General features: G+C 43.1%; 1 protein-coding gene across 1 annotated transcript in view; it reads left to right on the forward strand.

Annotated features, from left to right (window-relative positions):
- aifm4 (apoptosis inducing factor mitochondria associated 4) overlaps nt 1-13,276 on the forward strand; it is an 84,884-nt gene that overhangs the window by 22,907 nt on the left and 48,701 nt on the right. The window lies entirely within an intron of this gene.

Here is a 13,276-nt window from a genome sequence, read left to right on the forward strand (position 1 = left end):
GTTGGGCCGAAGGGCCTGTTTTCACACTGTAAGTAATCTATACAACTGGAATTGTGTTTGAAAAATGAAAGAGGTAATATTTTGTTGTGGAACGATGGTTAGAAACAAAATATTTACTTTTCTTAATGAAATTGGGGACAAACAGAACTTGTGTGCTTTTGGGGTGCTATGACTGTCCTGTGAGTTTTGAAATGCATGTTTGAAAACATGCCCTTGTGGGCTAAATCCCACCAGATGCTATTTTTTTTTTATAGATATTTTTATTAGAAATTTAACATTTTTACAAGTTTACAAAAATAAACAAAACTCTCAGATATAAACATTGATATACAATTAGCTCAAATATACAATAGCCAAAATTTGACAAAAAAAACAAAACAACAAAAAAAACCGAAAAGAAAAAAAAAACAAACAAACAAAACTCAACTATCTACTAATCTAACCTACAACTAACCAGGGTGTATATTTAAGTCTCTTACATGCTCGGGATGTGTTAACATCAGATATGATAAAACCCGTATTCGTGCGGGATTCCTCCCCCGAGGGGCCACGGACCAGTCAGGTTTGTAGTCTCAATTAAATAAAAGCCCTTGTTAGGATAGCCGAAATATCTGTATTTATGTAATTCAAAAAGGGCTGCCATATTTTATAAAATAATTCGGTCTTTCGGTGCACCATATTTGTAAGGAAGTCAAGGGGAATACATTCCATAATTAGTCTGTGCCAATTTGAAAGTCCAGGGGGGCCCTCCGCCACCCAGTTCATCAAAATATTTTTCCTTGCACAGAAAGAAAGAATAGAAAATAGTCTCTTCCCGTACGTGTCCAGGGAGGGAAAGTTCGAAAAGCCCAAGAGGAGAGATACGGGGTCCACTTTTATTTCCGTTCCTAAAATTTCTGTCAGGGTGCTTGCTACTTTAGTCCAATATCTACGGATCTTATGACAGGTCCATAAGCAATGTACAAGAGTGCCCACCTCTATTTTGCATTTAGGACACATTGGAGATGCTCCTGCCTTAAATTTTGCCAATCGAACCGGTGCTATATGGGCCCTATGAAGTATCTTCAGCTGGATAGCCTGGGTTCTGTTACAAATAGTAATTCTTCTAGCATTTTCCCAGATATCATTCCACGTTTCTGTGGAGATTTCTAGTCCCAGATCCTGATCCCATGTTTTAAGCAGATTATCCATATCTCCCGATACTTCATCATGTAGCAAATGATAAATATTACTGACGGAAGATACCCCCACTGGTTGTAGGACACTACATTCTCTATTGGATTTATATAGACTATCTAATAACGTAGTCTTCTAGATGCTATTTTGATACTGATACTAGCATACACACAGTGATAGTCCGTTGGAAGTATGCAGAGAAAGCAGAGTATGGCATCACTCACCGTGCAGTGCTGATTTGTAGAAGATGTCAGTGTTGAGTTGGTCATCGTTGATGGAGATGGAGATGGAGATGTCCCAGAAGGGGAGGGAGGTGTCTGAGATGGTCCAGGTGAATTTAAGGTCGGGTGAAATGTATCGGTGAAGTTGATGAACTGTTCAACCTCCCCATGGGAGCACGAGGTGGCACCGATGCAGTCATCAATGTAGCAGAGGAAAAGGTAGGGAATGGTGCCAGTGTAACTATGGAGGATAGATAGTTCCATGTAGCCAATAAAGAGACCAGCATAGCTGGGGCCCATGTGGGTGCCCATGGCTACCTCTTTCATCTAGAGGAAGTAGAAGGATTCAAAGGAGAAATTATTGAGGATGAGGACTAGTTAAGCCAAATGAATTGGAGTGTCAGTAGAAGGGTACTGGTGGGAACATTGGGAGAGGAAGAAACGGAGGGCTAGGAGACCCTGGTCTTGGTGGATGGAGGTGTATAGGGACTGAATGTCCACGGTGAAGATGAGGTATTGGGGGCCAGGAAAACACAAGTCTTGGAGGAGGTGGAGGGCGTGGGTGGTGTCCGGAATGTGTGGGGGGAGTTTCTGGACTGGGGGAATAGGACAGTATCGAGGTATGTGGAGATGAATTTGGTGGGCAGGAGCAGGCTGAGACAATGGGTCGGCTGATGTAGTCAGGCTTGTGGATCTTGTGTGGTAGATAGAACTGGGCGGTGCGGGGTTCCTGAACTATGAGGTTGGAAGCTGTGGTTGGGAGATCCCCTGAGGTGGTGAGGTTGTGTACAGTCTGGGAGATGATGGTTTGGTGATGGGGTATGAGGTCATGGTCAACGGGGCACCTGACTTCAGCGGTGTAGAGGTCAGTGTGCCAAACTACCAGTGCACCTTCTTTATCCGCTGGTTTGATGGTGAGGTTAGGGATGGAGCAGAGGGAGTGGAGGGCTGCGTGTTGTGAGGGTGAGAGGTTGGAATGGGTGAGGGGGGATGGACAGGTTGACGCGGTCAATGTCCCAGTGGCAGTTGGAACTAAAGAGGTCAAGGGTGGGTAACAGACTGGCACGGGGTGCCCAGATGGATGGGGTGTGTTGGAGACAGGCGAAGGGGTCCTCAGAAGCTGGCGGGAGTCTTGATGGAAAAAGTAAGCTCGGAGGCAGCGGCGGCTAAAGAAGTGTTCGACGTCACGACGCATATTGAACTTGTTGTTCCGGAAGCAGAGGGGGATGAAGATAAGGCCTTCGCTGAGGACTGATCAGTCGTCCTCACTGAGGGGGAGGTCTGGAGGGATGGTGAAAAGGCTTCCTGATGAAGGGTTTTTGCCCGAAACATCGATTCTCCTGCTCCTCAGATGCTGCCTGACCTGCTGTGCTTTTCCAGCACCACACTCTCGACTTTAATCTCCAGCATCTGCAGTCCTCACTTTTGCCCTGTGCAATGCTGATTGTCAACAGCAGCAGTATCATTTTGGAGCTTCATGCTGAGCAATGTTCTATTTTAACTTTAACTATGCTCAACTGAACACCAACACTGCAATCCTCCCAGTGTGACCCAATCTCCTATAAGAACTATGTATAAGGGTCATCATTCCAGATTAATTGTAGATTGATTTTCTCCTCACTGTTGCCACAATTCTACAAGTGTTTAATGCTCTCATTTGTTTCAAAAGTCTACAGGGAGTAATGGGCAGTTGCTGAAGGACCTTTTACCCCCAGACTTGGCTGTATTAGCAGTAGTCCCCTTCCAATATTGCGTGACTTCGAGAATCACAAAATGCCATGCAAAACTGGGTAAGTTAGTGGAAGAGACTGAGGATGGGGAAGAGGCAAGCTGTCCCCTAGAGAGGAAAAAAATGCAAAAATTCCTAAAATAAGAAATGCATGTCCTGCTCATACTGGGCTTCCATTTTCAGGTATAGCAGATGAGTTGGTCTAATTTGCATCATTTCTAGGTTTTACTGTTTTAATGTCGTCTTCTGATGCAGGAGGCCATAGCCATCGGGGTGTTCAGGAAATGATTTTCTTGCCTGAACCTCCATTAGAAACATAATACCAGATATTTCCCTTTCCGTAAGACTGTCCTCCCTACCTGCTATAGCCACAATGAAACCGCATCAAGGCAAGGACTGTTGATCTAGTAACTATGAAGATAACTGTGGTTATGCATCTGGCACCTTCCAGGTTGAATCTGCCAATTTATGCGACATCTTCCAGTTTTCTTTCCACTATTGTGTAATGGAAGTCTCTATTCAAAGAGAGCTAACTACATTTCATTCTACGTTGCCAGAACAGGCTTTAGAAGTAATATGCACTGTCGGCTGCTAATTAATAGCAAGGACACGGGCAGAGTGGCCAAGTGAAGGAAGAATGCTGCCTTCTTGAGAGAACAGGTCTTTGCACAGTGGAGACATTACCAACTCCATTCTATCCATTCCCCCCAGCCTCACCTTTCATCCCAGCCCCATCTCCCTAAATCACTACTGTGAATATCTCAACAATTGAATAATGTGTTGGAGGCCATGTTGCTTTATTGCTAAGGCATCCCATGAGCTCCACTTGTGCACTGTAATCTACAACTGTGTTGGTGGTATTCTGAGCTGCACCAGCAAAGCTGAGCTCACGTGGAAGCGCCTACTGCAGAAAGTCCATGTTGGGTGGCTGTCGCTAGTGCTATAATGAAGGTTGCAAAATTGACAGCTACTCAGCATGATTGGATTCACAAGTGGGTAAACAAAGTTCCATGATCAAAAAGGTAAACTCTAAGTTTGTCACAACTTGTGTGCCTCTTAACATTGATCTGAGACATTGATGGCCAGCTTTGCAATGCTTCAGACATTTATTTGTACGTACATCTCTGCATATTGCTCCTTTGAGATACAGTGATGATTTAAACAGTGTGTTACAATTGTAGCCAAAATTGACCATAAACATTCAGTTTTCATCTTTTGACTTTAACTGAGACTTTCATGAATTAAAAATGATTTTAAAAAAGGACACTTCTGAGGTAGTAGGCTTCTTTGACCACCTGACAAGCTCAGGTAACCCAATGAATATAAAAAAGCTGGCTGCCTTGGAATTACCATTTTAATCACAGGCACTGAAATTCAGTGAGAAGTCAATAAATTTGTATCTCTTGTTTAACAAAGAATTGCACGATAATTGTACATATTGAGAGATGAAAGGCAACATACAAGTGTTCTGCTTAAAATGAAACATGACATATTAACGGCATCACTTGAGCAAAGAAAAAGCATATTTATTACCTGCAATGGCTGTGTTTTTGTGTGTGTGGTGTCTTTTTATGGGGGGCTAGTGGTTGGGGTGGTAGGTAATCATTTTCAATAAAGAAAATCTTGGAATTGGCTGTCCTTCATTTTTGGAGAAACTGAGGACTGCAGATACTGGAGATCAGAGTCGAGAGTGTGGTGCTGGAAAAACACAGCTGTCTAGGCACCATCCGAGGAGCAGGAGAATCGATGTTTTGGGCATAAGCCCTGATGAAGGACTTATGCCCAAAACGTCGATTCTCCTGTTCTTCGGATGCTGTCTGACCTGCTGTGCTTTTCCAGCACCACACTCTCGACTCTATCCTTCATATTTGATCCAGTTATACTGAGATTAATGTGACAACTAAGTTCTAAAATTAGTTTAAAGAAGTAAAACAGTTATTACAACTGCCTGAGAGAAATTTAATATAAAGGGAGAGCTGTGACCCCTCTTCAGCTGTTTGTAGCAGGTTGTGCTAAGGCTGTATTTGTTGTTGATGGTATGTTGCATTTGAAGATTCATTCATTGGTGTTAATAACCTGTGAGAGGCTATTGAATTTCTTACACCAATACAATAAGGCCATTGAGGGTTGATGCCTGACGTCCATGACTATGTGCTCCCACTTGTTTGGCTATTCAAGGTTTTAGTAAACAAAGCTGAAAATGTTTTGCTGGAAAAGCGCAGCAGGTCAGGCAGCATCCAAGGAGCAGGAGAATCGCCGTTTCGGGCATAAGCCCTTCTTCAGGAATGAGGAAAGTGTGTCCAGCAAGCTAAGATAAAAGGTAGGGAGGAGGGACTTGGGGGAGGGGCGTTGGAATTGCGACAGGTGGAGGGAGGTCAAAGTGAGGGTGATAGGCCGGAGTGGGGTGGGGGCGGAGAGGTCAGGAAGAAGATTGCAGGTTAGGAAGGCGGTGCTGAGTTCGAGGGATTTGACTGAGACAACAAAGTCTATGATTTGCTGTTGACCCATATAGGTGGCAATGTTTAGATTATATTCATTACAAGGGAAGTTTGCTTATAATACAGCACTTGAGCAGTGGTTTTGAAGGTATGGTTAAGAGTTTGAAATGACACGTATACAAGGTTTGGTGCAAGGTTAGGTCTTGTGACTCCGAGTATCAGTTGTTTCTCTTCTGTTGAAGCTGTTATCGGTGTGGCTGTGGCAACACAAATGGACAGCTTTAATACTGAAGACATTTGGCAACCTTACAGTTTATTGATTCTGGTTGGAGTCACCCTATCTCCACCCCACCCAATCCTGAACAAAGGTGCAGACTTCCTTTTTCTCCTTATCAGATTCCATTGAAGGTGCTATCTTAGTTCCTATGGGAACATAACTAGCTTTGTTTGCTATTATGTTCTTATTTCTGTTGCTGTTTCAATTTACTTAGCCACATTACTTTTTCCTTCCCTATCAGTTGTCTAGCTTCCCCCAATGTACCCACTTTTTCCTACTATTACTTCAATTGCAAAGCATATGGTTTGTGAGGTTAATGCAAAGATCAGACAAAACATAAAACGTACTGTTCGTTAGATTGATGCAAAGGTACAACAAAACGTGTAAACAGAGAGAAAGTGTGTGTGTGAGAGAGAGATCTCCACAAGTACAGAGTAGAAGTATATAAACAGGCAAAATTACTGATTATGCATTTACTCTAATAAGTAATCAGAAAATACAGGAGGACTCCACGAAACTCAAAAAACTGGGTGGAATCCGATGGGTGTTTCGGCGACATGGGCAACGGCAGATTGTTTGGCAGAGCATGGTGATAATTGCAGTGAGGCTCACCTTGATGTCAGGAGCAACTCGTGTTATCCCTACAGTGTGGAAGCAGGCCATTCAGCCCATAGAGTTTACGCTGACCTTCTGAAGAGTATTCCACCCTGTCCCTGTAACCGTGTATTTCCCATGGCTAATCCACCTAACCTGCATATCTTTGGATTGTGGAAGGAAACTATAGCACCCGGAGGAAAAACACACCAGGAGAATGTGGAAACTCCATACAGACAATTGCCCGAGGGTAGAATCGAACCAGGGTCCTGAAGACTGTGAGGCAGCAGTGCAATCCACTGATCCACTGACGGTTAACTTTTATATTTTTGGTGCAATTTCTCAATAGGTAGTGACAAGATTGACAGGGATTAAGCTTGTTAAATGTAAGTGCACAACTTGCCTTGTAATATTCAACCTTCCATTTTACCAAATAAGCTCGATGTAGGGAAAACCTGACAAGGAAACCAGCATGGATATTCAGCAAATTCAGCTGGCTGAGTGATCCCTGCTGCCTGTGACCAAACTGCAGCCCAGAGCTTGATCCATGGGCACCAGCCCCATGCACCCACTGACATTGACATCTGACAACTGACAACCCCTCGTGCCCATCTGAGCTTTTGTCCCCTGCACTAGTAATACTCTCTCAAAACATAGAGCATACCAGCAACAAACATTGAAAGGCTACAGCGGGAACAGTTTGTGCATAGAACCAAACTCAAACTGGACTAGGCCACGTCTCCGAGCTACTTGCTTGCTTCTCCTGGTGCCAACTGACTTTGTGCCTACATGCATAATCACAGCATTCCTGTCTTGCCTTGTTATGTCTGTTTGTGCATGACAGGCACAAAAATGGGCATCCTACCTTGATACTAAGCAGTCCTCAGTCTATGTAGAATGGCAATGTGCTATGTTGATCTACTGTGTATGCCAGCAGCTGGTGAGGCAAACCCACAAGTAGACAGCTATATATCCAACTCTTGGAGTCAGGGGGTTCAAGCACAGTCGATTAAGGGCAACCTCCCAAACCAGTCAAGGGCATCTTTTATTGGCTAGATAGCACAGGCATAGCCTATCTAGAGAGTGGGCCACCATTAGTCTATTGTCTTTGTAGCAGCCATTCCAGGGTTCAGGCTAATTCAGTCAGGGACATGTTAGCAGCACCACTCAGAGGCATCATGCCTGGGACTGTCCTGTCATGTCAGTCATTGAGATGGGCCTGATCAGTCCACTGGGTCCATCTACAGAAAATAAGGGGGAATGGAAAGAGATCGGGGAGCACGTGGGTTTGGCCATTGCTGTGGGAGGTTACTGTATAAGCAGGTGAATACATTGCTTAGCAGGTTCCTGTTTGTCACTGGAGCTTTCAGGTTCTGGGGGAAAGCCCACTAAAATTGTGAAAGGAAGCAGCAGGATTTGCAAAGAGAAGGACGAGGCAGGGTGTAACATGAGGCAGAGTTGTCCGTGTCAGGAGTACCCTGGCTTCAAGGGTGCAGCAGTGTATGATCACACCTGGCATGGTCACCTTCTATGCCAGGGGCTGGGTGGAAATGGTAGGCAAGTTGAGCCGGATATAAATGGACTGAATGGAGTCTTGGGGAAGTGAGAAGCATGAAGCTTTAGGGTGGGTTGTGAAGAAGGGTATGTGGATATTTGGGGGCTCTCCAGTACATTCAGTCTGAGGATAGTAGTCATTGGAAGAGGAGTGCTCACTCTCCCCTCCATCATGCTGGAGATCAAAAGTGCACAAGGGTGAAACATTGTTTTTGACCACACTTAGAGTGGGCAGAGTAATTGACTCAGTGTGTGCTTTTACAGGGAAAGACATTGGTCACAAACTCATGCACTGTTCAGCACACACGTCCACGCTACTCTCTGAGCATCCTACAGCACTGACCCTCTCTGTATGTTGTCCCTCCCTGGCACAGCCACTGATGGGTGAATTCATTGATAGCTACAATATTGTGCACAGAGGGAGCGAAATATTTGGAAGGATGAATGAAGTAGGACAAAGGTGCCAGCATGACCCAATGCCATTTGTATTATACTGACCTATTGATTTATTGTTGTCACATGCACCGAGATACAGTGAAAAGCATTGTTTTGTGTGTTATTCAGATTGCATCATAGAGTGTGCAGAATACAGTGTTACAGCCACAGAGAAGGTGCAGAGAGAGAGAGATCACCATTAACGTTTGAGAGGTCCATTCCTAGCAGTGGGGAAGAACCTGTTCTTGAACCTATTTGTGCATGTATTCAAGCTTTGATATCTTCTGTCCGAAGGCAAAGAGTGCAAGAGAGTATAACTGAGATGGGAGGGGTCTTCGGTTATGTTGGTTACTTTCCCAAGACAGCAAGAAGTATAGATGGAGTCAGTGGATGGAAGGCTGGTTTGTGTGATGTACTGGGTTGTGTTCACAACTCTCTGTAGTTTCTTGTGGTCTTGGGAAAAACAGTTGCCAACCCACTTTGCGATGCATCCAGCTAGGGTGCTTTCTATGGTGCATCTATAGAAATTGATAAGGTCCTTGTGGCCATGCTGAACTTCCTTAGCCTTCTCTGGAAACAGAGACATTGTTGTGCTTTATTGACCATCACGTTGACATGGGTGGCCTGGACAGATTGTGGTGATCATCACTCTCAGGAACTTGACCCTCTCAACCATCTCCACCTCAGCACTATTGATGCAGACAGGGGCGTGTCCTCCATTACATTTCCTGAAGTCAATGACCAGCTCCTTTTGTATTGCTGACAGTGATGGAGAGATACACCATGCCATAAGCATTCAATCTCTTTCCTGTATTCTGCCTCATTGTTTGATGTCCAAATACAAAGTTGGTGTCATCACAAACTGGGAAATGGAGTTGGGGTGGAATTTGACCACAGTCACGAGTGTGTAAGGAGTATAGTAGGGGGCTGAGTACACAGCCTTGCGGGGCACTGGTGTTGATGATTATGGTAGAAGAGTGTTGTCACCTATTCTTGCGTTTGCAGTCTATAGGTCAGGAAGTCAAGGATCCAGTTACAGAGGGGGGGAGCTGAGACCTAAGTCTCGGAGTTTAGAAATGAGTTAGTTTGGAATTTATGAAGGCAGAGCTATAGTCGATAAACAGGAGTTTGATATAGGTATCCTTGTTATCTGGATGTTTCAGGAATGAGTGTAGGGTCAGGGAGATGGCGCCTGCTGTGGGACCTGTTGTCAGTAGGTGAATTGCAATAGATCAAGGCAAATTGGTAGGCTTGGAGTTAAAGTGAGCCATGACTAATCTCTCAAAGTACTTCATAATTATGGAGGTCAAAGCTACCTGGCAGTAATCACTGAGGCATGCTGCATGGTTTTTCTTTGGTATTGGGATGATGGTGGTCTTCTTGAAGCAGGTGGGGACTGCAGACTGTAGTAAGGAAAGGTTAGAGATATTTTATAAAGATAGCAAATACAGTCGGTTCTGATATAACTTGATTAGTTCTGTTTTCGTGCAATCTCGTGTTATAAGAAAATCATGCAATAGCCACGCCATTTAAACTAATGGGGCCAGAATCATATTATAACCAATATAGCTAAGGAAAGTTCACGTTCTACAAATAATGGTCTAAATTCTTCAATCGCATTAAAGCCACTTCGTGTTCAAGAAACACGTGCTACAGCAGACCAACTGTACTCCTGCCAGATGGTTCAGACAGGATCTGAGTGCATGGCCGGGGACTGCATCCAGGCCAGTCGCTCTCTGTGAATTTGCTCTCAAGGAGGCCATTCTAATGTCTGTGGCGGTGACCGTGAGCACAGGTGCATCTGAGCAGTTGGGACAGGTGACATTGTTTCACTTACCTTTTGTTCAAAGTGACCACAGAATGCATTAAGCTTGTTTGATATGGATGTATTGGTGCCTGTGATTTTGTGCTTTGTAGCCCATTATGTAGTGTAAACCTTTCTACAAATGACTGCGGTCCATGTGGTTAGTCTGGGTCTCAATGCTTATTTTGGTGTCGCCTCTTGGCGTCTCTGGTGACCTTGCAAAGGTCATTGTTCCTTCTGCTTCCTGACACAGACCTCCATCCATTGAGACTTGTCTGTGGCCATGAAATGCTATGGGATCAGCTGAAAATGCATTCAGTGCCTACACAGAGAAACTCGCAACCACGCGCAAGTTAAATACAGGAATGTATATTAATAAACTGAAAGTGATGTACAAGCTACTTTAACCCATTCCACAGAAGTGCCCTCAATCGTTTTTCTTCTTTTTCTCCATCCTACTACATGTGAGTGCGCTTCCTGGTTCCACAGCTGGGCTGAAGGGAGCCTTGCTGGGCTGTTGACCCCTTTGGCCTCTCAAGGTTTGGTGGGGTAACCCCATGTGCCTTTGTGTGTAGAAGGGTCAGGTATGCCAAGGGTCTGCCTATCACAGACAAATTAACCACTCTTGGTTTGAACTTCTCACACCACTGTGAGCTTCCTGGCCTTGTGTCCATACTAAACAGCAAGATAATAAATAGTACTGTAAGCCTGGTATCTCTGACTGAAAGGCAAGGTGTAATAAAGGCAAGGAAAAACAAGGTGCTGGAAGCATTCAGTTAGGCTCAGAGCAAATGTGCATTTATAAGAGCAAGTGAACAACCTGGTCCAGTCCATGAGTTGAGCAGGATGTCCCTCAGGGTACAGTATCTTTCCTGCAATATGACAGTGATAGATGCCATTGCGCACTAAGTGCAGACGTTTGCTATCAGAGATGTGCCATGTTGGTTTTTAGACACTGACAATTATCAAGAATGCCAGTGTCTTGGAGTATATGTGGCCAGTGCCCATGGAGCATTCTGTGAGATGATGGTGCCTGGTACTTCATTTGGAAGTTCTTCAGCAGTGAGCTGAAGTTGCCAGGTACCCAATCTGATTTCCATATCAAGCTATCTCAGCACCTAGTTTGCTTGTGGAGAGTATTAGGATAGGAAGCTGTATATTAATGAGATAAGATGTACAGCTAATAAGGTCATTTACAAGCTATAATGAGCAACTTGCTGCTGACTAGTATGAATCTCAACTCTTAGTTAAAAGAGGCAATAGATTGTTCCTAATTTTGAGTGGTCTTGCTTAAATTCCTTACACTTCTGCCATGTTTTTGCAATAGCCCATGTCCTTCAGGCCTCTTTCAGATTTTGCCCCATGTTTTTAGTTAACTAACAAATGATTTCTGACCTCTTTGAAAAATTGTTACCCTCACAGAACTGAAAACACACACATTCCCAAATAATAATATATTAAACATAATTTATCACACTAGCCTTTCATCATTAGCTTCTTGTTGATGTGTGCAAAGAATGAACATCACAATTTGAACTGGTTCAATACAGAGGTGATAGAAGTGAGCAGGCATCATAGAGTTAGCATGTCACCTGCATTGCAATCAATGGGAATAGGTTAATCGCATGACAGTCTCTACACAATTTCAGAGCTATCCAATCTTTCAGAACTCGGCAAAATAATATGTTTTGAGAATGACGATATATCACATCCTTTCATTTCCCTCTCACCCAACCCCCCCCACCCCAGCCAACAATGTAATGTTTAATATTCTCTCAAGGAGCTGAGGATATGAAGTAAAATCAGATTTGCCTAGGTACCATGTTTAAATCCAGAATAGAAAAATAACAATGTTATTAATTCTGGAATCATGCTTTAACAAACCATTAGGGTCATTAGTCATAACAAAGTTATTATAAAAACTGGTCCATTGTGAATACCCTGTTTCCAGACCTAAATCGACATGTTTTAAATGGAATCAATTTAGCCAGGCTTCCTTGAGTTAACACAGTGTGAATTTATTAATTAGCAAACATGAGAAGAATTAGTAACATAACATATATATTAAAAATAAGAAGTAAGAGGTTTTGAACCCAGATATTTGGATCAGCCTCTGAACTGTTCATTAAAATTGGAGTTGAAAGTTATGGCTGTTAAACTGGAAATTATTGGCAATTTTGCCATGGGTTACTGAACACATGGTTTCACCATCTTTAGTTTTGATGATTGGTTAAAATGCTATAGTCCTGATTCTTTTTGAATGTAATTGAATTCCAGTCTTCAGGGTGGGAAAGGGTCTCTTTGCAGACTTTTTGACCTTGTTTCCTTTTGTCTGGTTTGCCTCACTCAGAGTGAGAGACATTTTCTTTACTTGCAACACAGCGGTGACTAAGAGAGAATATTTCAACCATCCAACACTTGAACTCAAGCTGGCACACATGAGAATGTTTAGTCCCACTAGGACACTCCAGTAGAGTTTAAACTGGCTTTTAATCATATGTATTCTTAAAAAGGGTGACACAAAATGTTTCTTCAGTTTGGAACATAATGCACAGAGGGCGCCTTGCTATTAAGCAGTGGGTTGTCAGCCTCTCATTATTTTCATAATCACAAGTGATTAAAATCCAATTTGTTTTGATTTGTCCTTTCCCCCTTTTGAAGGGCTGTTTTTTGAAGTTTCCTTGCACTTGTAGGTGTGCCACTCTATGGGTCTCCCTCTGTCTACAAATAGCCACTTAATTTATATCCACAACCATTTCAGACTCAACTTGGACATATAAGTTTTAAATGTTAACAGTACATAATCTGACTTATGTTCGCGAGACATGTCATGAGCTGTTTTATGGAAATAACCGTGTGATGCCAGCACCATAACATTTATAAATATTGTACTCAACCATATCACAAATGATTTAATTTTATAAATCACAAACACAATATGACATAAATACATACATATTCTGTATGTACTATTTGCTTATATGTAAAAAGTTTTAATTTGCTTGTTCCAGATGAGCTGTGGACATTCTAAAAATAAAGACCATTGAT

This window comes from Chiloscyllium plagiosum, unplaced genomic scaffold (genome assembly GCF_037043375.1).
Source record: "Chiloscyllium plagiosum isolate Xiang-an unplaced genomic scaffold, Cpla_swu_hap1 HiC_scaffold_31, whole genome shotgun sequence".
Lineage (NCBI taxonomy): Eukaryota > Metazoa > Chordata > Chondrichthyes > Orectolobiformes > Hemiscylliidae > Chiloscyllium > Chiloscyllium plagiosum.